We start from the raw sequence: 22,865 nt of genomic DNA on the forward strand, positions 1-22,865 counted from the left end.
TGAAAATCGTCATTACGACGGCCTAGAAAGGCGTGTTGTTTGAAATACAATGGTCGGCGAAAGACCGAGGTTTAAAATGGCCATTATAACGGCGCAAAAGGGTGTTTTTTGAAAGTTTGAAAATGACACGGAAGGATTTATGATCACATAGCACATAAGCACTCACAGTTAATTATATTATGCATAATGCTGACACGGGTTTTGGCTTAAAAGGGTGGGTTACACACCAAGCAATCAAACCCCGATTTGTAAAAGTGATACCAATCCAAACAAAATGTGTAAGGAGAGTTCTCTAGCCTCGTGCTTGGAGGTGATGAAAGCTCTTTGACGAAACAGAAATGTGTAACGTCAACGGTATGCTTGACTCAATCGGGATTCGAAACGCGGGGATGAGAAAACTCACGCTGACGAGACGACCCAATTGGTCGAAAAGGGTTAGGTTGTGGGCCCGGACAACTAACCCGACTTATGACCGTAATATCAATTAATGCACTTTAACCACGACCTCATTCGAGTTTCACCTCTAAGGATCACAAAGACACAAGTGTCCTAGTTTTCCCCAGCGGAGTCGCCAATCTGTGGACATGGGCCACAAGCCAGTCTGCGGGCGCGAGCCGCCTGCCGGTCCGTAGTCATGGGCCACCTGCACGCCAAGCCAAATCTGTGGACTTGCAGCGGTCTTTTGAAAGCCACGCTCGGCGGCGTAAAAATGCTTTCGACCGGATCGCTTTAGATCGGTCGGTTTCGTCTCGGCAAAGGTCTCAAAACGATTAGAAATGTTCGGAGTCGCCACTAAGCATTTGTGGGATGCTTGGAACCCGTTCGAATCCACTTTATACCTAGGTCAACCAAGGCAAAAAGCGGCGTTTGACATAGGTACTAAAGATAAGGAATCGTCCCCCTTTTAGCATTATATGCCTAAAATGACTCTCGTACGCCCTGGATAAGGTCATCCACTATCCAAAGGTTCTGAGTAAGGGGTAAGGGTACGTATTGGGAAGCCCTTTAATCGGACACCCAATCCCGTCTGCGTTAGCGGCCTCTACTGATCGATCATTGTTGTTTAAGTGCAAGAGGTTATAAAACGGTTTAAATGCATGAATGCGCATCCAAAAGCTTAACCTAACATGTGAGAATTTGCTAAGTCGGTTTGTTTATCCACATAGCATGAAACTGATGTCGAAGTTGGATTTAAATTGATTTGCATGTGAAAACGGAAATTAAACATCCATTTACCAAATTCGGGCCATGATGCTTAACACGATCCATTTATTTGAATAGTGTGTTTCGAATGACAAAGTGTCAAAACATAAACTTGTCAATCTGATCCGTCACATATTCGGGTTAACCGTAATCGAGATCGTCCTAGACAAGTGCTAAAACGAGACAGAATAGTGACAGGCAGCCCCATTGGGGCGCGAGCCTATTGGCGAGGTAAAGGGCTTTGCCCAGGTTTTAAAACATGAAAATAGACGGCCTCTTGGGGCGCGAGTCATGAGCCGAACCAAGAGGCGTCTCCTGGTTGTTAAAATGGTTGTTTAAAACCGTATTTGTGAATAAATGATTTGCAAGTATTGTTTGCATGACTCGGAATAATTACTATTATGTTAGTAATATTCGTTGTCGGATTTGCATGTTTGAAAAGCATAGTTTACAAATAGAAATGTAAAATGTTTGATTTGAACTAAATATGTTAAGTTCATTTCTTTGTAATTAGTCAAGTTTGTCATCGTACTCGGATTAAACCGACATGGTATAAAGAACCAAGGATGATTATGAATTATGACTAATATATTTGAAAATGTAAATAAATGAGAAAAATGGTAAATAAAAGAAAAGGGTGTTAAAATACCCATTAAAATGTAATTAACCAATAATATCATCGAGTCACGGAATAAACCGTCATGGTATAAAGAACCAAGGATGATTTTTGTAATGGTCAAAATATGTTTATCATAAAAATGAATTAAAATGGTAAATAAAAGAAAAGAAATTCCTTTAAAATGTAATTAACCAATTAGCATCACCGAGTCACGGATTAAACCGTCGTGGTATATGGAACCAAGGGTGATTATAATTTATGGCTAAAAAGTTTGTCATAAAAATGATTTAAAGCATTTGAAATGGTAAAAACCGATTGCAAATAAGAAATGAAATAAAGAGGAGAGACGAGAACAAACACGTTTGGGTCTGACCCAAGAACCCACAAGAGGCGCGAGCCTCTTTGCATAGCAAAGGGCTTCTGTCTCGGGCCAAAACTCGGTTTTGGCTCGTCTAACCTATATTTGAATCGTGTTATGCATTGTTCATGCATATAAACTCATAAAAACAGTAAAGATATGAAATAAATGAGATATTTACACCCTCAAACTTACGTGTATTGATGTTTGCGACGTAGACGACTTTAGAGACGGTTTTCTCGTTGTGACTAATCGCGATCAAAGAATTTTAAAAAGGTGCCTTAAAAAAAGATTTTGTTTTGAAAATATGTTGAAAATATGTTAATTAAAACATGTTGATTGATGAATTGAGTTGGTCGAATGGGTCGGTGGAATGCACGGCGACGGTACCAAACAAAATGTGTAAGGCTTGTATTTACGATCGGTAGGTCGTAAACACGTGTCGATTTTGTGACTTAGGAAGTCGGGTCTAGAAGTTTAAGGGAGAAGGAGGGGGCGGATTCTCGCGTGAAGTTATGGTGTGTGAGGTTGGTATTAATAGAGAAATGTGGGGAGGTAGGTCGGTGGAGTTTGCGTAGAGACTAAGCAGACACCCCATTGAGGCGCGAGCTACCTTGTGACTGAAGGGGGTGTATTGTCCCTTTCAGAAATTTGGATTTTGCATTTGTTCTAACCAATGTTTTGTTGGTTGTGATTTGTGGTCTTTGAGGTTTGCTTAGCTGTGTAAGCTTTCTCTTGGGTGATATTTGGGGTAGGTATTTTGTGTCTTTGACTCGGGTTTGACCCGTGTGAGTCGGGATTTGAATTTTGAGTCGGTTTTTGGCTCGGTGTGGGTTTTGACTCTGATTAGGGTCATTTTAATGGAAATGACATGATAAAGACAATCATGGCATTATTTTTGACATTCGAGATTTGGTTTGACTCGGGTTGGCTCAGGTTGACTCGAGTTGCGGGCATCTGAGTCGGTTTTGGGTCTGAAGACGATTTTAACTCTAAATAGTGTTATTTTAATGCAAATGAAGTTAGAAAACTTTTGAAATCATTTTTCATATCTGAGTAGTGCATTAAACCGTCTCATGTATAGTCAATCCACGCACGCATATCAAAAACACGTTACAGTCCGATCATCATCGGGTGGTTTTTGGAAGGTGCAGATACTGGGTATCTACAAGATCCTATAAGTTCAATTAAGTTCAGATCCTATAAGTTCAGTTCAGTTCAGATCCTTAAGTTCAGTTCAGATCCATTAAGTTCAGTTCAATTCAGATCCTATAAGTTCAGTTCAGTTTAGATCCTATAAATTCAGTTCAAATCCTATAAGTTCAGTTCAGTTCAGTTCAGATCCTATAAGTTCGGTTCAGATCAGATCAGATCCGTTTCAGTCTAAAAGTTTTCTTTTTTTTTTGAAAAAAGTATTTCACAAAAGTTGGCGACTCTCTAATGCTCGAAAAAACATCCTTTATTAATATAAAAAGATATTGATTTATTAAAAATAAAAAACTCTATATACCGTGCATTTATTGAGTAGGAGAACATGGACTCTGTTTGGCATAATTAACTAAAAAGGTAGCTGAAACCTGAAAAGGTTGCTGAAACCTGAAAAGCTAACTAAAACTTGAAAAGGTAACTTATAAGGCAGCTGAAAATTAGGAAATGATAAGGTAACTGATTATATAAAAACACTAAAACTTGGGAGAGACGGTCTTTCAATAAGTTATTGAGAGACCAGTCTTCCGTACCCTTTTATTTGTATTTCGTGACCCTTTTGTTGTTGATCTTGACATAGTAATTTTGTAGCTATTTACATAATAAATGTACCCATTTTATCTTTAATCATGATTTGTACCTATTTTATTATCTTTAGTACCATTTTTTCTTAAAATTATAAAATAGTCTCTCAATAAACTTATTGAGAGACCGTTTCTCAGGAGACCTATGAAGGAAATGTAGATCTATATACATACAAACATACTCATATATGTCGAAATTAATTTGTCATAAAATTAAATGCGGATTTTATGCATGCAAACAATATTAAAATAGAGGAGAAATCATGTCCTTACATTGATGATTTCGGTTTTATTGGGCACAAAAGAAATCTCCTTTTCTTTTGTTCTTGAGCTTTCCTAAGATGGAAGAACAAGATCCAAGTATAGGATCTCTCCTTAGGATTAATACCCAAAGCTTTCTCTTAATTTAATTAATATTACAAGAACTAGTATAATATTAATTAGTAGAAAAATGACCCAAAAATAATATAAACACTTATTATTTTCGGTTTTGTAGAGAGAAGAAGGAGAGGATTATTATTCTCTCTAGAATTGTATTTTGGATGATCGTTAGAATGAATAATCACTAACACATTTTAGTGTAATATTAGGTAAAAATTAGATGAAAAACCATGATGGTTTTGTCATAAAAAACCGGGTGGAGGGGGCTTAATGGGTGAGCCAATGCATGCCCATATTTGTCTTCACAAGGTTAATAGGGTTGCATGGCTACTCTTGCTTTTTAATCATTATGTTTACCACTAAATAAAACAATTAATTAGCTTAAACCTCTCCTATTATTTCGGTCCATTTGATAATATGGAATCCATATTATTTTTGTCAATTGTCAATATGTCACATGTCATATGTCACATAAATTTGTTATGTATTTTTATCATATTAAAAATCAACGTATTATCAAAAATACGTCACATACAAAAATCGACTTAGTAATATCATAATTACTTGTACCAAAAATTTTACCAATTTATAAATCACAACAGTTTGTATTTATAACAATTCATTCAAATTTAATTGTTACATTAAACAATTATTTCATCCGAGTAATGATACAATTCAATTATTCAGACCGTATCTCATTTAATCACATTTCAATTTGATACGTAAATTTTACTTCCAAAATCGTCCGTCAATTTTCAAGTAATTTAATTAACTCGCAACATTATACGATTAATTAAATAATCAATTAAGAGTGTTGCCCTATAGGTATGACCTAGGGGTCAATCGATCACCACCGTCACACGACAGTAATGTCAAACTCTAGTCACCAATCATTACCGATATATGTTGACCAGTTGATGACAGATAAATACTTCCCAATTGTATTCTTTAAAATGAGATTTAATAATGATATTTAAATCATATGATCGCACTATTGTTGAGGACACATTTCCCAACAATCTCCCACTTGTCCTCGACAAGTGTGCGTCACCAATTCTCTTGTCCTATTACTATCTCCCACTCAATGCAAGGTGTCTTTCAGGTCGTACTTGCAAGTGATCATATCGAGAGTGGTTTCCTCGATCTGGAGAATAACTGATTGACCGGACTTATCTATCATAGATACTTTCCGAGCGTGGCCACGCATTTTCCAATTCATTACTCCTCGAGTGGCCCCGAGATATTGTTATAACCCTGACTAGGGGTGGACAATTCCTATCGCACTCATTCCCTTCGACTAGCCACACCATCATAACCCAAAATATGCCCATTTGACCCCATTTACGAAGGTCGTAGTAACACAAATCAAAGTTAATCTGAAACTGTGCCATCTTAGGCGAATAGTCTTTAGTCAAAAGAATCGACTCATTTGAATACTATAGTAGCTCTCGCCACGACCAGGCTATATAAATTTGCCAGAATTCTATAAGCGGTCATAAAGCCCGACAAAATGTTCCTAACAGTCTGCCTATGTGATCGACTAGTCATCTCACATGACTCTATGGCACTTGAACTTGCCATCAATCGCATCACACTCTAGTCACTTCGAGACGTCACCTCATACAAGTAACTATGGGCAAATACAATGTTAATCCATGTTCACTTTAACGGGGTTCAATTGTCTTCACAACCCGTTTGGATATAACAATGTACAAGGTGAGTTAATAATAACTCAAACGACAAATGTCGACATCACACTCGGGTAGTCAATATCATATTACAACCTTGTGATGTATATCATAAGTGTAAACACTCATTGACTGCAATAGAAGTTTAACATCCCATGTGTCCATGTGTTCAAACTTCTTACACTTGCAATTTCCTTTACATTCATGTTCTCTCTCATAGCATGAATCTTACCAAGTACACATCAAGGTTCCCGACCTTGGTTTTGGTTCTTTAACTTGAAAGAACTTTCTTATCGATTATCTCATAACGAACGAATTTGTGATGAATGATATAACTTTTACTGATCAAGTACTCCATCCACACACAATGCACTAGGTATATGTTTTGTAGAATCTTGTAACAATTGACAAGATTATTTAGCTTAGTACTTCTCACAAGTCCTAGCTTAACTAGAAAAGATTGATTTTTGAATAACCTCTTATTCAACCAAGCATCTTTCCAAAAACTTCTCATTTCCCTTTCTAGGCTTAAAAGAATTGGGATTCTCATAAATCCTCATATGTGCTTGATTTTCTATAATATGTGCAACCTCTTGACACACAATAGAGCATTCCGTCAAACACTGAAATCGCTCATCGGATTCCACTTGAGAATGCATGACGTTTCTATTATGGCTTACCAATCAATCATCATGCTCTTATGCATATGATTTATAATTGGACATGTACATGATTATTCTAATGGCGGAAACATTAGTTACTAATAATCATGAGATCAACCGTTCATAGATTCAATGAACGACCATGACTGCTAATGGTAATTCCATTTTCATCTATATGAATAACCTATGTGAATGTTGATACGATGTGTATCTCTTAATACTAATCCAACATCCCTTGATGTAATTGGATTCATCATTGTCCATTTTCATCCAGAATTGAAAACTCAAAAGCTTCTTTATGAAAGAAGGTATTAGCTCGTCATTCTTTAATGAGTGATGAGTCGTAAATATTCAAAGGATGATAGCTCCCACTAAATTCCATGTCTTCACATGAGAATTTCCTAACTCCCACTCAATTCTACACATTTCGAAATTGACTTCTCAATCGAAATTTATTCAAGAATTTAAATATAAATTGCATTGCCAAGTTATTAAGATATAACCATATATGTTCCCATCATATCCCTTCAAAATACCTATTTTGAAGTGGTCTCATCTTAACCTTACGGAAAGATATTTTAAATCTCCAACATACTCATGTCATAATGATGTGTAGTAATGTCATTATTCAAATATAAACAATATCTAGAATACGTCGTTCGAAATACTCTTTTGAAAGGAGGTTTAACCATTTCATAGTGAGGTTAAGTGATGACATTTGCGTGGTTAAAACTTGGCCATTGAAGATATCGGTATATCAATCTTTGCAACTCGATCGTAACTAGTATGTTACTATGATTCATTTAGGCTCTTAAGTAAATCTCAAGGTTGAAACTATTGGTCAAATGTTTCATAAACTTAGTCAAAACTTGTTAAGACTTTACATTAGTCATTTTTCTTCCAAAACTTTCTTTTGGTCTCCTCGTGTAGTTATCTTGAGAATATACTCTTATGATTACTTCACTTGGTCTCTTTAGTCATATAGAACTAACTTGAGACCATAGATCTCATCTATTCGGCATACTATGTAAATAGATACACCTTCATTCAAATCATTCTCTCTTGCGTAGATCTTCATTTACACAAGTACACAATTTTATCTTGCCTTGTGTCCATAGATCTCATCTATTCGGCATACTATATAAATAGATACACCTTCGTTCAAATCATTCTCTCTTGCGTAGATCTTCATTTACACAAGTACACAATTTTATCTTGCCTTGTGTGTTGTGTCCTCATTTTTCTCCCACTCTATCTTTAGAATAAATACACTATAGATTCAAAGATAGTATATGAGACACAAATTAATGATGTTGAAGTATAAGGAGAACTATCTCATAGATAGACTAATAGTTATTGATTTCATATGTGTACTTGGTGGTTGACATTCCTTTAAGAGAGTTCATAGACTCAAAATCACTTTATAAATGATCATACACAAGCCTTAAGCATGTGGACATATAATGAAACCCGTCATTATATTTGTCTATTAGATCACTTTTAAGTGACTAATCTTATGTTTCAAAGTGCAAGCATTTAAAGATGAATTTTAGAACATAAAAGGATAAATGATAAAACGGGTGACTTGGGTTGCAAACCAAGTCACCATCATCCAAAATACAAACCATTATCCATAATACTTTTCCATGTCGAACACGGAAATTTAAAGTTCTAAAATCCAAAACACAACTTAAAATAAGACAATGAAAAGCAAAGCTCCATAAAAGCTATCCTTAGCTTCTCCATGGTTTCTTATGCTTGCTTTTCCTTTCCCTTGTCTTTGCTTGGTGGAGGCCCTATTTACAATAAAAAGGGAGATACATTATCACAACTTTGCATCATAATACCATAGTTGAATTAGAAACATAAAAGAAGAATAGTCATTTACCTACTGGAGTGATCTTTCCAGTTTTGATATCACCAAGGTATTTGGAACAATTTCTTTTCCAATGTCCCATGCCATTACAATAATGGCACTTATCAAGAGGACCCTTCTTGACTTTCGAGATGCTAGCTTCATTAGGCTTAGCTTTGGTGAATGTGGGTGTAATATGTCTTGGGGTACTCTATCGAGTAGCCCTTACTCTGTCGAGTATGGGCAAGTTGCGAAATAAAATAGTTTCTGACCTGTTGGGTACTCGATCGAGTAGCTGGGGTACTCGATCGAGTAAGGGGGTACTCGATCGAGTACCTTGGGTACTCGATCGAGTGTCCGGTTTTACGGGGAGTTTTTTCGGGTTTTGTTAATTATGCGATTAAGGTATTTAAACATATTCGTCATTGTTTTAATTCACTTTTACAAAACCTAAAACCCTGTTTAAGAGAGAAAGCAGCCACTTCATCTTCCTAATCGCATTCTTAGCAATTCCCAGAGTTCAGACGGTCGGTTCTTGTCGTTTTTCGTGTCGTTGGATTCCTTGCGTCGAGGGTAAGCTTTTAATATAGTTTTTATAATGTTTTGTTAAGATTGGTTAAACCCTAATTTAGGAATTGGGGGTTTTGGTGTGTAGTTTGTGATGTGTAGTCTTTATGTGCTGTATGATAGGAGGAGAATTCGTAGAGGAGCCGTTTTGATACAGCTGTAGATACCGTCTGCGTGTTGTGCTTTCCAGGTAGGATTTCCTACTCAGTATTAGTCCCATAATGGGATATTGGTGATGTGCTGTAGTTAGTTGTTGGATATGATGATTGTGATTGTGATTGTGTTTGGTTGTCTATGGCTCTCGAGATGCGTTCTCGGCTGAGTGGGGTCACTTGCGGGAGTGACTTCACGCCCTAGATTCGCCCTTCATGGAACCCGCCACGGGAGGGGATGTGCACATTAATGGGACAGGGTTATCGCTCGTACGATGAGCGGGGCTTAGGTGGGCACGGCTGCGGTCCCCAGCTGGCGAAGGGCTGGTCCAAAGTGGACGATCGGTATTGAGATGATAGGAGTTGGTGGTGTGTGTGTGTGTGTGTGATGATTCAAATTGTCTGTTTGTCTTATTATTGTTATCTATATTGATTGTGTGATTAATGCGACCCGGTGTTGTTTTGTAAACCTGCGGTGATCCATTCGGGGATGGTGAGCAGATATTGAACAGGTATAGAGATGAGTACTGGGATAGCTGGGATGGCCACGACATGACGATAGAGTCTTCCGCTGTAGTTTAGCATTTATTTACATTTCAGTTGATAACAGATAGTTTGGAATAATGTATCGTACTTTGGTTTGGTTTGAGGATTGTATTTATTCATTAAGCTATTTATAATAAACGTTGTTTCTGTTTTGTCTATTTGATTATCATACCTCGGGCGACCGAGATGGTGATGTCTTCATACCTGAGTGGTCCTGGTAAGGCACTTGGAGTATGGGGGTGTTACAAATGGTATCAGAGCGACGATCCTGAAACCTGTAACCAATGAACTTAATGAACATAGGGAGTCAATTAAAATGAACCCGGGGTAAAAGTTGTAGGAGCTAGTGCAAAGGCTTGGGAGACGTCCTAAAGTCGCGGGGGTCGCCCTACAACTTTGAACCGGTCACATGGGAAAGTGTTTGTCGAGTCATATGTGTGCTTGGTTAACTTGTTAACAATGTGATGAAGTGTGTGATTGTTGGATGTTGAAGGAGAAGTTGAGAATGTGAAAGAAAAGTAATATATGTGTAGACTTGATGTTGGAATAACATGTTGGGTGTTTACAATGTGGCTTTAATAGCATGATGAATTGATCTTGTTGATAGTAGAAAAGATGCGTAGCATACTTATTATGATATCATGTGGTTTTATAAAGTTTAACATGTTAGTATATGACGTAATATGCGGGTAGCTCTTACGTATTAGTGATACTCGATCGAGTGGGACTGACTCGATCGGGTGGGTTTTTGGCGATTTTGAGTCCAGAATCGAGTTTTGGGGCACTCGATCGAGTAACTAGGGGTACTCGATCGAGTAGGGGGTCACTCGATCGAGTAGCCTAGATACTCGATCGAGTAGGTAAGAGATCAGAAGGTCTGTTTGGTTCTGGAGTTTGGGTACTCGATCGAGTACGTGGGGCACTCGATCGAGTAGCCCGTTACTCGATCGAGTGTGTTTGGGAACTCGATCGAGTGGGTTCTGGGCAGCGTGTTTTCGTGTTGTGAGGTTTAGTACGTGTGTTTATGTTTACCCTTTCTTATATAGCTTCAAGATGCCGCCCAAGAGAACTGCTTTGTACGCGAGAGCTGAGCTTATGACCACGGATGACATCGTCAAGATGTTAGAGCACCAGGATGCTCTTACTGAGACCGTGAAGAGAGTGAATGAGGACAAGGATAAGAGTAAGGAGAAGGAGGTTGATCATTCTAAATCAGCCTTTATATTGCGAGGTTTAACCCGAAAGAGTACAAGGGGGTTGAGGAGCCTAATCTGCTTGATAGTTGGCTGAGAGAGATGGAGAACATCTTAGACTTGGTTCATTGTCTGATGAGATGAGAGTGGAACAGTGCGTTTTATCCGAGGGAGGCGGCGAGGCAAGTGGTGGGATTCGGTGAAGGTGAGTGCTAAGGAGATATACACCAACCAAGGCTTACTGCGATACCTTGGGGGAGTTTCGTAGGGGGTCATGAGGAAGGAGTTCGTATCGGAGCATGTGAGGAGTAAGTTGAGGGAAGAGTTTGATAAGTTTAAGATGACCACGAGATGTCTGTCGCCGAGTACTACGACGTTCAATGAGAAGTCCGGTATCTTTGAGGATATGGGTTTAAGTGAGAGAACCGGCATTGAGGTTTGAGAGAGGGTTGACTACCAAAATTATGGATAAGTTACCCGTGGGAATCCTTACCGATGTTAAGGAAGCTTATGAGAGGGTGGGAGAGCCGAGAGGTTGGTGGAAATGGCTCGGAGAGGTCCAGCGGTGAGAAGAGGAAGTCGGAGAGCGAGGGTGGTGGCCAATCTAATTACAATAAAGGCAACTACAATCGATCCTAAAGGATTTTCTTAAGGTCCAGGTTTCTTCGGGACTTCCTTTGGGCGAGGCCGAGGGGGTGTGAGTAATAGTTGGGGAGTGACCTACTTTGGTTGTGGTGGTGTAGGCCACAAGAGACATGAGTGCACGAGTGCACCGGATCTGTCGAGACCCGCACGAGCTTTGCGAGCAACGACCGGGCTGGATCATGGCCAAACCGGGAGGTCGAGCTACCAGTGGAGGCAACCGCAACGGCGGTAATTCTTATCAGAAGACACCGATGAACAACAACAACAACAATCAAGGGTCGGGTGCTAAGCCGACCGCATCGCCCGATCTTGTCCGGGAGGTGGGCGGAAGACCGATGGCAAGTTGTTCATGATGGACAAGAAGGCGGTGAGGAAGATGCGCACGTTATCACCGGTACATTCCTTGTTAATGGTATTCCTACGTTTGTTTTGTTTGATTCGGGGGCTTCTCAGTCGTTTGTGTCTTCGAGTCATGTAAAACAGTTGGGTTTGAGAGTATATGAGTCTGTTAGGGAGCAAGTTTTCATACCTTCGGGTGAGTCTGTATCGTGTGGGAGGTTGTTTAGAGATGTATCTTTGATAGTTGGGCAAGTCGATTTCCCTGTAGACTTGCTAGAGTTTCCTTTTAATGGTTTCGAGATGATAGTTGGGATGGATTGGTTAGGAAAGTATAAAGCTAAGATAGACTGTCATCATAAGAAAGTGTCCTTAAGGGGTCCAAAGGGTGTAAGTGTGTCTTATCGTGGGTTTCTAGTCAAACCCAAAGTTAAGTTGATTGCACTTTGTCACCTTGAAGTCGTATCTGAGGAAGGGATGTCCGTTGATCTTGTGTCATGTGAGAGATGATCGGATAGAAAGTCCAGCAGTTGATGAGATACCAGTGGTGGGAGAGTTTGCAGATGTTTTCCCGGAGGAGATTCCGGGGTTGCCACCGAAGAGGGAGATAGATTTCACCGTTGAGTTGAAGCCCGGGGACGGGGCCAATCTCTAAGGCACCGTACCGTATGGGTCCTAAGGAGATGGAGGAACTTAGGAAGCGGTTGGATGATTTGATAGAGAAGGGATACATTAGACCAAGTGTATCGCCTTAGGGAGCACCGATTACGTTCGTGAAGAAGAAAGATGGGAGCTTGAGACTCGTGCATAGATTACGGGGAGCTGAACCGTGTGACGATAAAGAACAAGTATCCTTTGCCAAGGATAGATGACCTGTTTGATCGGTTGAGTGGTGCAAATGCATCTTTTCTAAGATTGATTTGAGGTCGGGTACCATCGGTGAAGATTAGAGAGTGGACATACCAAAGACAAATTTCACGTCAAGGTATGGCCATTATGAGTACGTGGTGATGCCGTTTGGGTTGTCTAATGCACCGGCAGTGTTTATGGATTTGATGAATAGGATCTTCAGACAGTTCTTGGACCAGTTTGTAGTAGTGTTTATCGATGATATCTTGGTCTACTCTAAGACTAAGGAGGAGCATGAGGAGCATCTGAGGATCGTGTTGCAGACTTTGAGAGATCATGAGTTGTATGCTAAGCTGTCCAAGTGTGAGTTCTGGTTAGAGAAAGTTGCTTTTCTGGGGCATGTAATCTCTAAAGATGGGGTAGCTGTGGATCCGGCGAAGATTGAGGCAGTGACAAAGTGGGAAGCACCAAAGAATGTTCTTTGAGGTTAGAAGTTTCTTGGGTTTAGCTGGATACTACAGACGGTTCGTGAAAGATTTCTCCAAGATAGCTAGACCGATGACAGCGTTGATGAGGAAAGAGAACAGGTTTCGTTGGGATGAGGGTTGTGAGACGGCGTTCCAAACATTAAAGGAGCGTTTGACCACGCTCTGTCCTAGCATTACTGAAGGGGAGCGAGAATTTCGAGGTTTATACAGATGCCTCGAAGAATGGGTTGGGATGTGTGTTGATGCAGAATGGTAAAGTGATTGCCTATGCTTCTAGGTAGTTGAAGCCTTATGAGGAGAACTACCCTACTCATGATCTGGAGTTGGGTGCAGTGGTGTTTGCTCTCAAGATTTGGAGACATTACCTTTATAGAGCAATCTTTAAGGTATTTTCTGATCACAAAAGTCTTAAGTACATCTTCACGCAGAAGGAGTTGAACATGAGACAGAGGAGGTGGATGGAGCTGATTGGTGATTATGACATGGAAATTATCTACCATGAAGGGAAGGCCAATGTTGTTGCTGATGCTTTGAGTAGAAAGAGTGTACATTCCTTGTGTACAACTCTATCTTTGATGAGGCCGAGGGATGAGGTAGCGAGCTTTGGGATACATATGATGCGAAAAGGGGATGCCATGGGTGATATGACAAGTACATCCGGAGTTTTATGATGATATTCGGGATAAGCGGGCTTTGGATCCTAAGATAGTGGAGTGGAGAGTGGAGTAGAAAAAGGGACAGGTGTCCCGCTTTTCTATTCATACAGATGGTAGTTTGAGGTTTGATGGTAGGTGGTGTGTTCCGAATGACGAGGAGTTGAAAAAGACAATCATGACAGAGGCGCATTGCACACCATATTCAATTCATCCAGGTGGAGACAAGCTATACAAAGATTTGAAGAAAACGTTTTGGTGGCACGGGATGAAGAAAGAGAGTGAGTTTGTGTCCGTTGTTTGACATGCCAAAGAGTTAAAGGGGAACAGAGAAGACCACAAGGTAAGATTCAGCCTTTAGAGGTGCCTGAGTGGAAGTGGGAATCTATTTCCATGGATTTCATTGTGGGTTTGCCGAAGAGTCAACAAGGTAACAACATGATTTGGGTGATAGTGGATCGTCTGACTAAGTCGGCTCACTTTGTTCAATGAAAGATACACGGACTAAGGCACAATTGGCTATGGCCTATCGAAAGAATGTGCTTAAGTTACATGGAGTCCCTAAGGACATAGTGTCCGACAGAGATGCGAGGTTTATATCGAGGTTTTGGAAGGAGTTGCGGAATCGTTGGGAACGACTTTGAAGATGAGTACAGCATTTCATCCTGCGACAGATGGGCAGACCGAGAGAACAATCAAGACTCTTGAGGATATGTTGCGAGCTTGTGTGATGGATTTTGGTGGTAGTCGGGGAGCAAAGGCTGGATTTGATAGAGTTTTCTTACAACAACAACGGCTATCACACCGTATTGGTATGGCACCGTTTGAGGCTTTGTATGGGAGGAGATGCGGGAGTCCAATCTGTTGGGACGATAGTCTTTGAGGCGGTGGTTTTAGGACCAGAGATGGTGCATGAGATGGTGGAACAGATTAAGATGATCGGGGAACGGATGAGAGCGAATTTCCGGATCGACAAAAGAGTTATGCAGATCTACATCGTCGGGACATAGAGTTTCAGGTTGGGGACGAGGTTCTTCTGAAAGTGTCTCCGATGCGTGGAGTTATGAGATTTGGGAAGAAAGGCAAGCTAAGTCAGAAGTTTATAGGGCCTTATGAGATCTTAGAGCGAGTTGGGGAAGTTGCTTATCGTTTGGCTTTACCAGTTGCGTTGGAGAGAGTGTATAATGTGTTTCATGTATCGCAGCTGCGGAAGTATGTGAGTGACCCGTCACATGTGTTGGAGGCAGAGAGCTTAGAGCTAGATGAGTCTTTATCATACCTTGAGGTGCCTAAGCAGATTCTAGACCGAAAGGTTAGAAAGACTAGGAGTGGTGAGACAGTCTTGCTTAAGATCCTTTGGTCTAACCACGAGACTGAGGAAGCTACATGGGAGGCGGAGGATATCATGAAAGAGCGTTACCCTTTCCTTTTTGATCAGGTATGTATGGTTACGGGGACGTAACCTTGTTTCTTTTAGGGGGGTAGGAGATGATCGCGAGAGTTTTTAAGAGTTTTATACACCTTTTATATGTTGTGTCGGTATGTTTGTCGGGATAAGTTGGGTTAGTATCATGCTTTACGTTGTGTTTGTTTGACCTTCAAGTCGGGAGGCTTATGGGAGTACCTTTGTTTAGTAGTGGTTTGAACTTCGGGGACGAAGTTCCTTTTAAGGAGGGAAGACTGTAATACTCCGTATTTATATGTCTTGGGGTACTCTATCGAGTAGCCCTTACTCTGTCGAGTATGGGCAAGTTACGAAATAAAATAGTTTCTGACCTGTTGGGTACTCGATCGAGTAAGGGGGTACTCGATCGAGTACCTTGGGTACTCGATCGAGTGTCCGGTTTTACGGGGAGTTTTTTCGGGTTTTGTTAATTATGCGATTAAGGTATTTAAACATATTCGTCATTGTTTTAATTCACTTTTATAAAACCTAAAACCCTGTTTAAGAGAGAAAGCAGCCACTTCATCTTCCTAATCGCATTCTTAGCAATTCCCGGAGTTCAGACGGTCGGTTCTTGTCGTTTTTCGTGTCGTTGGATTCCTTGCGTCGAGGGTAAGCTTTTAATATAGTTTTTATGTTGTTTTGTTAAGATTGGTTAAACCCTAATTTAGGAATTGGGGGTTTTGGTGTGTAGTTTGTGATGTATAGTCTTTATGTGCTGTATGATAGGAGGAGAATTCGTAGAGGAGCCGTTTTGATACAGCTGTAGATACCGTCTGCGTGTTGTGCTTTCCAGGTAGGATTTCCTACTCAGTATTAGTCCCATAATGGGATATTGGTGATGTGCTGTAGTTAGTTGTTGGATATGATGATTGTGATTGTGTTTGGTTGTCTATGGTTCTCGAGATGCGTTCTCGGCTGAGTGGGGTCACTTGCGGGAGTGACTTCACGCCCTAGTTTCGCCCTTCGTGGAACCCGCCACGGGAGGGTATGTGCACATTAATGGGATAGGGTTATCGCTCGTACGATGAGCGGGGCTTAGGTGGGAACGGCTGCGGTCCCCCATCGTGGGTCAATGGACAATCGGTATTGAGATGATGGGAGTTGGTGGTGTGTGTGTGTGTGTGTGTGTGTGATTCGGTCTTGTGTTTGTCTTATTATTGTTATCTATATTGATTGTGTGATTAGTCTCGACCCGGTGTTGTTTTGTAAACTGCGGTGATCCATTCGGGGATGGTGAGCGAGATATTGAACAGTATAGAGATGAGTCGGGATAGCCGGGATGGCCACGACATGACGATAGAGTCTTCCGCCGTAGTTTAGCATTTATTTACATTTCGATTGATAACGAGATAGTTTGGAATAATGTATCGTACTTTGGTTTGGTTTGAGGATTGTATTTATTCATTAAGCTATTTATAATAAACGTTGTTTCTGTTTTGTCTATTTGATTATCATACCTCGGGCGACCGAGATGGTGATGTCTTCATACCTGAGTGGTCCTGGTAAGGCACTTGGAGTATGGGGGTGTTACAGTGGGAGCTAGCTTCTTGCCCTTTCTCCCATTCTTCTTGAACTTCCCCTTACTCTTAGTGCTTATGTTAAGCACATCCTTGGGAGGGTTCACATTTAACCCCATGTCCCTCTCGGCTTGCACAAGTAACTTGTGCAACTCCTCAAGAGACACGTCCTTGTCTTGCATGTTAAAATTCACCCGGAATTGCACATATGCCTTGACTTTGGACAAGGAGTGTAGAATCCTATCTACGATGAGTTCTTTGGGGATTTCAACCTTTTGAATTTTCAAGGTCTCGACAAGCTCCATGAGTTTGAGCACATGAGGGCTAACCTTTTGGCCCTCTTTGAAGTCGAGATCAAAGAATGCCGCGGCCGCCTCATATTGGACGATCCGCGGAGTTTGTGTAAACATGGTCACAAGTTTGGAGTAAATCTCATTAGCATTGCCCATTTTAAAGGCTCTCCTTTGGAGGTCCGCCTCCATCGCAAATATCAAGACATTTTTCATTGCGGCGGACTCTTTTTTTAGTAAGCCTCATATGCTTCCCTAGTGGCCGCGGTGGACCTAGTGGAGGGTTCGGGTGGAGAGGCCTCGGTAAGGTAACGAAGCTTGTCGTCACCTTCGGCGGCTAATTTGAGTTGGGCATCCCAATCGGAGAAATTTGACCCATTCTTTTCAAGTTTACATCGATCCATAAAGGATCGGAGCCATGATGAAGTAGCGAGAGGTGTGGCGTTAGGAGTTGGTGTTGGTGTTGCCATTTGTTATGAAAAAGAAGTGGTCTACAAAACAAAATATAAGGAGTAAAACAATTGTCGTTTTAATAATGATACTCGTAAAAATGTATGATTTAAACAAGTTTTATGCATTTTTCTAGTGACCTCTACCCAACTAGATAAATGATTCCAAGACCCAAATTCATATCAACTTAGGCACGGGGTAGCCGATGCAACCTTTATCAATATAACTCGGTGGATTAACCTTTTAATCGATTCTACTTTTAGAACTCTTGGTCGATAAAATTACTCTAATGTTTATCTATAGCCCAAAACACATCAACAAGGGCACGAGGTAGCTGATGCAACCCTTATCAATAACTTTTGTTGAGTACAATCCAAATTTCGAATAAATGTGTCCATTATCCAAACCCACATCAACTTGGGCACGGGGTAGCCGATACATCCCTTATCAACATGAATTCGGTGGATTAACATTCATCACCCACTTCCCCTACGTAACAAGGTTTGTACCCCGGGGTAGCCGAGTGCACTCCCTCGCGAAATAGGTTTTCATGGTTTCTACTATTTGGTAAGGCTATATCTCAATTGTTCGTTTTAGCGAGAGGTCATGCCAATTTATTATCTATCACGTTTTAAGTGAACTAAAGCGGTGAACTACGATAATTTTAATTGACACGGTCAATAAACTCGATAAAATAAGGATGCATGTTTTAGTTATGGCGATTTAGCGATGCATGCGACATAAAATAAAATGCAAGCATAAAAATAAATAAATAAATCCTAGTATGGCCTTTCCTAAAATAGAAAAACTATTTAACTATTACATATTCGGAAACCAACTCCATTGGTCCCTTGAACCTTGGTTGTGGCACGCATCTCGAGGTAACACCGTCTTTATGTATCGCCATTCTTGAAGAAATCCGTCTTTGGGAACTCCGAATGAATAAAATTACATAATAAATTACATAATTTCCTATTATACATTTGTAACTAAAATAAAATAAATCTATTAAATTACAAAACGGTGATACGAGATCACAATAAAAATTACAACCGAATCGATATTTCCATACATTTCGGGAAATACCAATTAAAATCTAAGGCCATACTAAGTAAAATTACATAATTCAAAATTACATAAATTAAAATTATGACAATCATAAAGAAAATGCAGCATTATAATATGTATGAACATGCTCAATTTTATGCTAAATCGTCTTTAATTAGCCAATATCGTATATTACTCGGTTTTTACGGATTTGCGTGATTTCAACATTTTATAATCACAAAAATACATAAACTCATATTTATGCATAAGTTAATTACCCTAACCTCTTAGGACTCAAAATTTAGTCTTCACTAACAATTTGACCATAATTAACCCATATTTTATAAAATTGTTCATAAATGGACCAAAAATTACAAAAATAAGCTATAAACTTCAAATAAATCACAAAATTTCAAATAAATTCAAAATTTGAAATTTAAATTCATGAACATTCTGGAAAAATACCATGACACTCATAATGTTCAAAATCTTAGGTTAAAAATTTCGAAATTTTCCCGGAAAAACAATGTTGCGGTTTATCGATTTTTAATAAAATAATCATAAAAACATGGAAAAATTATTTTCATGAACTTTTCAATTTTAGATCTGAAAAATATAATAAAATGCAACATTAGACGTTTTTCCTAAGTCATAGATTATGTTTTATTAATTTTTCACTAATAATGTCACTATTTATGCTATTTTTCTTCAAAAATCCATAAATCATGCAAAAAGACTTCTTTATAGCCAATTATTTTACACACATCTTGTAAAATTGCATGTGACAACATATTAATTTTCTATGACCAGATTCGAAATCTAACTCATATTAACCTATTTTTCACCTAAATCTGAATTTAATAATGAAAAATTCATTTTTCGAGCATAACAAGTCCAAAAATTACAAAAATTTACAGGTTATCTCAAAATAATATATGTGACAACATATCCAAAAATCAATGAAAAATTCAAAGTATAGCTAATTTTAGACCAAAAATGACATTTTTACTCATAAAATCATATTTAAATGCCATTATTTTAAAATATGAACAATAAAAATCCGAAAAATTAACCAAAATATCCTAAAACATTTTAGGACCAGAAATATTAACATGCATGGATTAATTTCGTGATATCTCATAATAACACAAATTTTTACAAGTTTTATTTGTTATTCTTATAACTCGGAAAAACTTTTAACCGATTTGCATGCAAACAACCGTGGCTCTTGATATCGATTGAAGGAAATTTAGATCTATATACATACAAACATACTCATATATGTCGAAATTAATTTGTCATAAAATTAAATGCGGATTTTATGCATGCAAACAATATTAAAATAGAGGAGAAATCATGTCCTTACATTGATGATTTCGGTTTTATTGGGCATAAAAGAAATCTCCTTTTCTTTTGTTCTTGAGCTTTCTTAAGATGGAAGAACAAGATCCAAGTATAGGATCTCTCCTTAGGATTAATACCCAAAGCTTTCTCTTAATTTAATTAATATTACAAGAACTAGTATAATATTAATTAGTAGAAAAATGACCCAAAAATAATATAAACACTTATTATTTTCGGTTTTGTAGAGAGAAGAAGGAGAGGATTATTATTCTCTCTAGAATTGTATTTTGGATGATCGTTAGAATGAATAATCACTAACACATTTTAGTGTAATATTAGGTAAAAATTAGATGAAAAACCATGATGGTTTTTGTCATAAAAAACCGGGTGGAGGGGGCTTAATGGGTGAGCCCATGCATGCCCATATTTGTCTTCACAAGGTTAATAGGGTTGCATGGCTACTCTTGCTTTTTAATCATTATGTTTACCACTAAATAAAACAATTAATTAGCTTAAACCTCTCCTATTATTTCGGTCCATTTGATAATATGGAATCCATATTATTTTTGTCAATTGTCAATATGTCACATGTCACATGTCACATAAATTTGTTATGTATTTTTATCATATTAAAAATCAACGTATTATCAAAAATACGTCACATACAAAAATCGACTTAGTAATATCATAATTACTTGTACCAAAAATTTTACCAATTTATAAATCACAACAGTTTGTATTTATAACAATTCATTCAAATTTAATTGTTACATTAAACAATTATTTCATCCGAGTAATGATACAATTCAATTACTCAGACCGTATCTCATTTAATCACATTTCAATTTGATACGTAAATTTTACTTCCAAAATCGTCCGTCAATTTTCAAGTAATTTAATTAACTCGCAACATTATACGATTAATTAAATAATCAATTAAGAGTGTTGCCCTATAGGTATGACCTAGGGGGTCAACTGATCACCACCGTCGCACGACAGTAATGTCAAACTCTAGTCAGCCAATCATTACCGATATATGTTGACCGATTGTGATAACAAAATTACTTCCCAATTGTATTCTTTATAATGAGATTTAAACATGTGATCATCATGATCAACAGTCGTGATCGCATTATTGTCGGAGGACACATATTCCAACAACCTACTCATATAAAAAAAGTGTTTGCCAAACTAACTGAAAAGGTAATTGATTTTGATGAAATGACGTAAAAGAATATGATAATTATTTAATAGAATAAATTTAAGGGGTAAAAATGGAAAATCAAATCAAATTAGGTACCTGAAATCTCAAATGCTCCCCTAGGTAGCATTTTATTTCGGGTAGTTTATTTGGTTAAATAAGCTACTTGTCAAACACTTACAACAAAATAAAGTGCCTAAAATTTTAGTCAAATAAACTAAATAAAGTACCTAAAATTTACCAAATCAGATACCTAAAGTGCCTTACACGGAGCCTTTCCGCTTCTTATCTCATCACTATTTGTAGGGCTGAGCAAAATAAACCGAACCGAATTTTTAAACCGAAACCGAACCGATAACCGAATTAAGAAACCCGATAATTCGGTTTTTTTTCCGGTTCGGTGCCCGAATCGGTTTTTTTTTTTTGGGAAATCCGGTTCGGTTTCGGGTCCTAAAAAAGCAAAACCGAGTACCGGTTTTAAACCGGTTTACTTTTTTTTCGAAAAAAAACAATAAGAAAACGACTTAAAATAAACAAAGATGTGTGATTTGGTTGAATTAATGGGGATGCACGAAGGTTTACGTAGGAATTTAAGAGTTAGGATGGAGAGGTGGGTTGAAAAGCGTCAATTTGGGGTAAAAAAGTTAAAACCGGTTTATAAATTCGGATCCGGGTAACCGGTTTTCGGATCCGGTTTTTAAATTGCTAAAAAACCGGTTAACCGGTTTAAAACCGGGACGTTTCGGTTTGGGAAAAAACCTGTTTTTGAAAACCGGTAACCGAACCGGTTTACAAATCCGGTCCTGTTAACCGGTTTTGCTCACCCTTAACTATTTGTGCCATCATTTCCAACGACACAATTAATTAATCAATAACTAAACTTTGGTGAGATAATAATAAATCCTTAAACTTTAATCACACTTTTCTCAATAACTTCAGTAGGTAAATTATACCATGCACCCAGGAGTATGGTGCATGGCACTCAATTTTCTTAATTTTTTTCTTATAATAGATAAATTATAAATTTAATAAATTAGAAAATAATAAAAAATATATTATTATTCATAATTTTTATTCCTCTACAAATTGAGATCATATTTGATATATTTTGTTATTTATTTTATTTTTCCTCACATATTCACATAACGTAATTGACATATTCATATCATATCACATAATTTTTTTTCCTTAAATTATTTTGTATTATGCGATTTTGGTATGAAATTAAACGTTCATGATTATTGTTCAATATATTTGAATAAATAAAGTCATATTCACTAAACTATAAATGTCATATTCACTAAAGTGAAAGTGAATATAATAGAATCATCAGATGAATATCACACCCTATAATACATATTCATCAAACTACACTGTCATATTCACTAAACTGAAAGTGAATATGATAGTGTCCTATTGTGAATATCGCACTTTAAAGCACATATTCAGTAAACAATATTGTCACATTCACTAAACTTAAAATGAATATAATAGTGTCATATCGTAAATGTAACACTTAAACTGAATATGACCGTCGTAACTTTTCTTAAAAATGGAAGTTAATTTTTATTTTAAAATTTTAAA

This window comes from Silene latifolia, chromosome Y (assembly GCF_048544455.1).
Source record: "Silene latifolia isolate original U9 population chromosome Y, ASM4854445v1, whole genome shotgun sequence".
NCBI lineage: Eukaryota > Viridiplantae > Streptophyta > Magnoliopsida > Caryophyllales > Caryophyllaceae > Silene > Silene latifolia.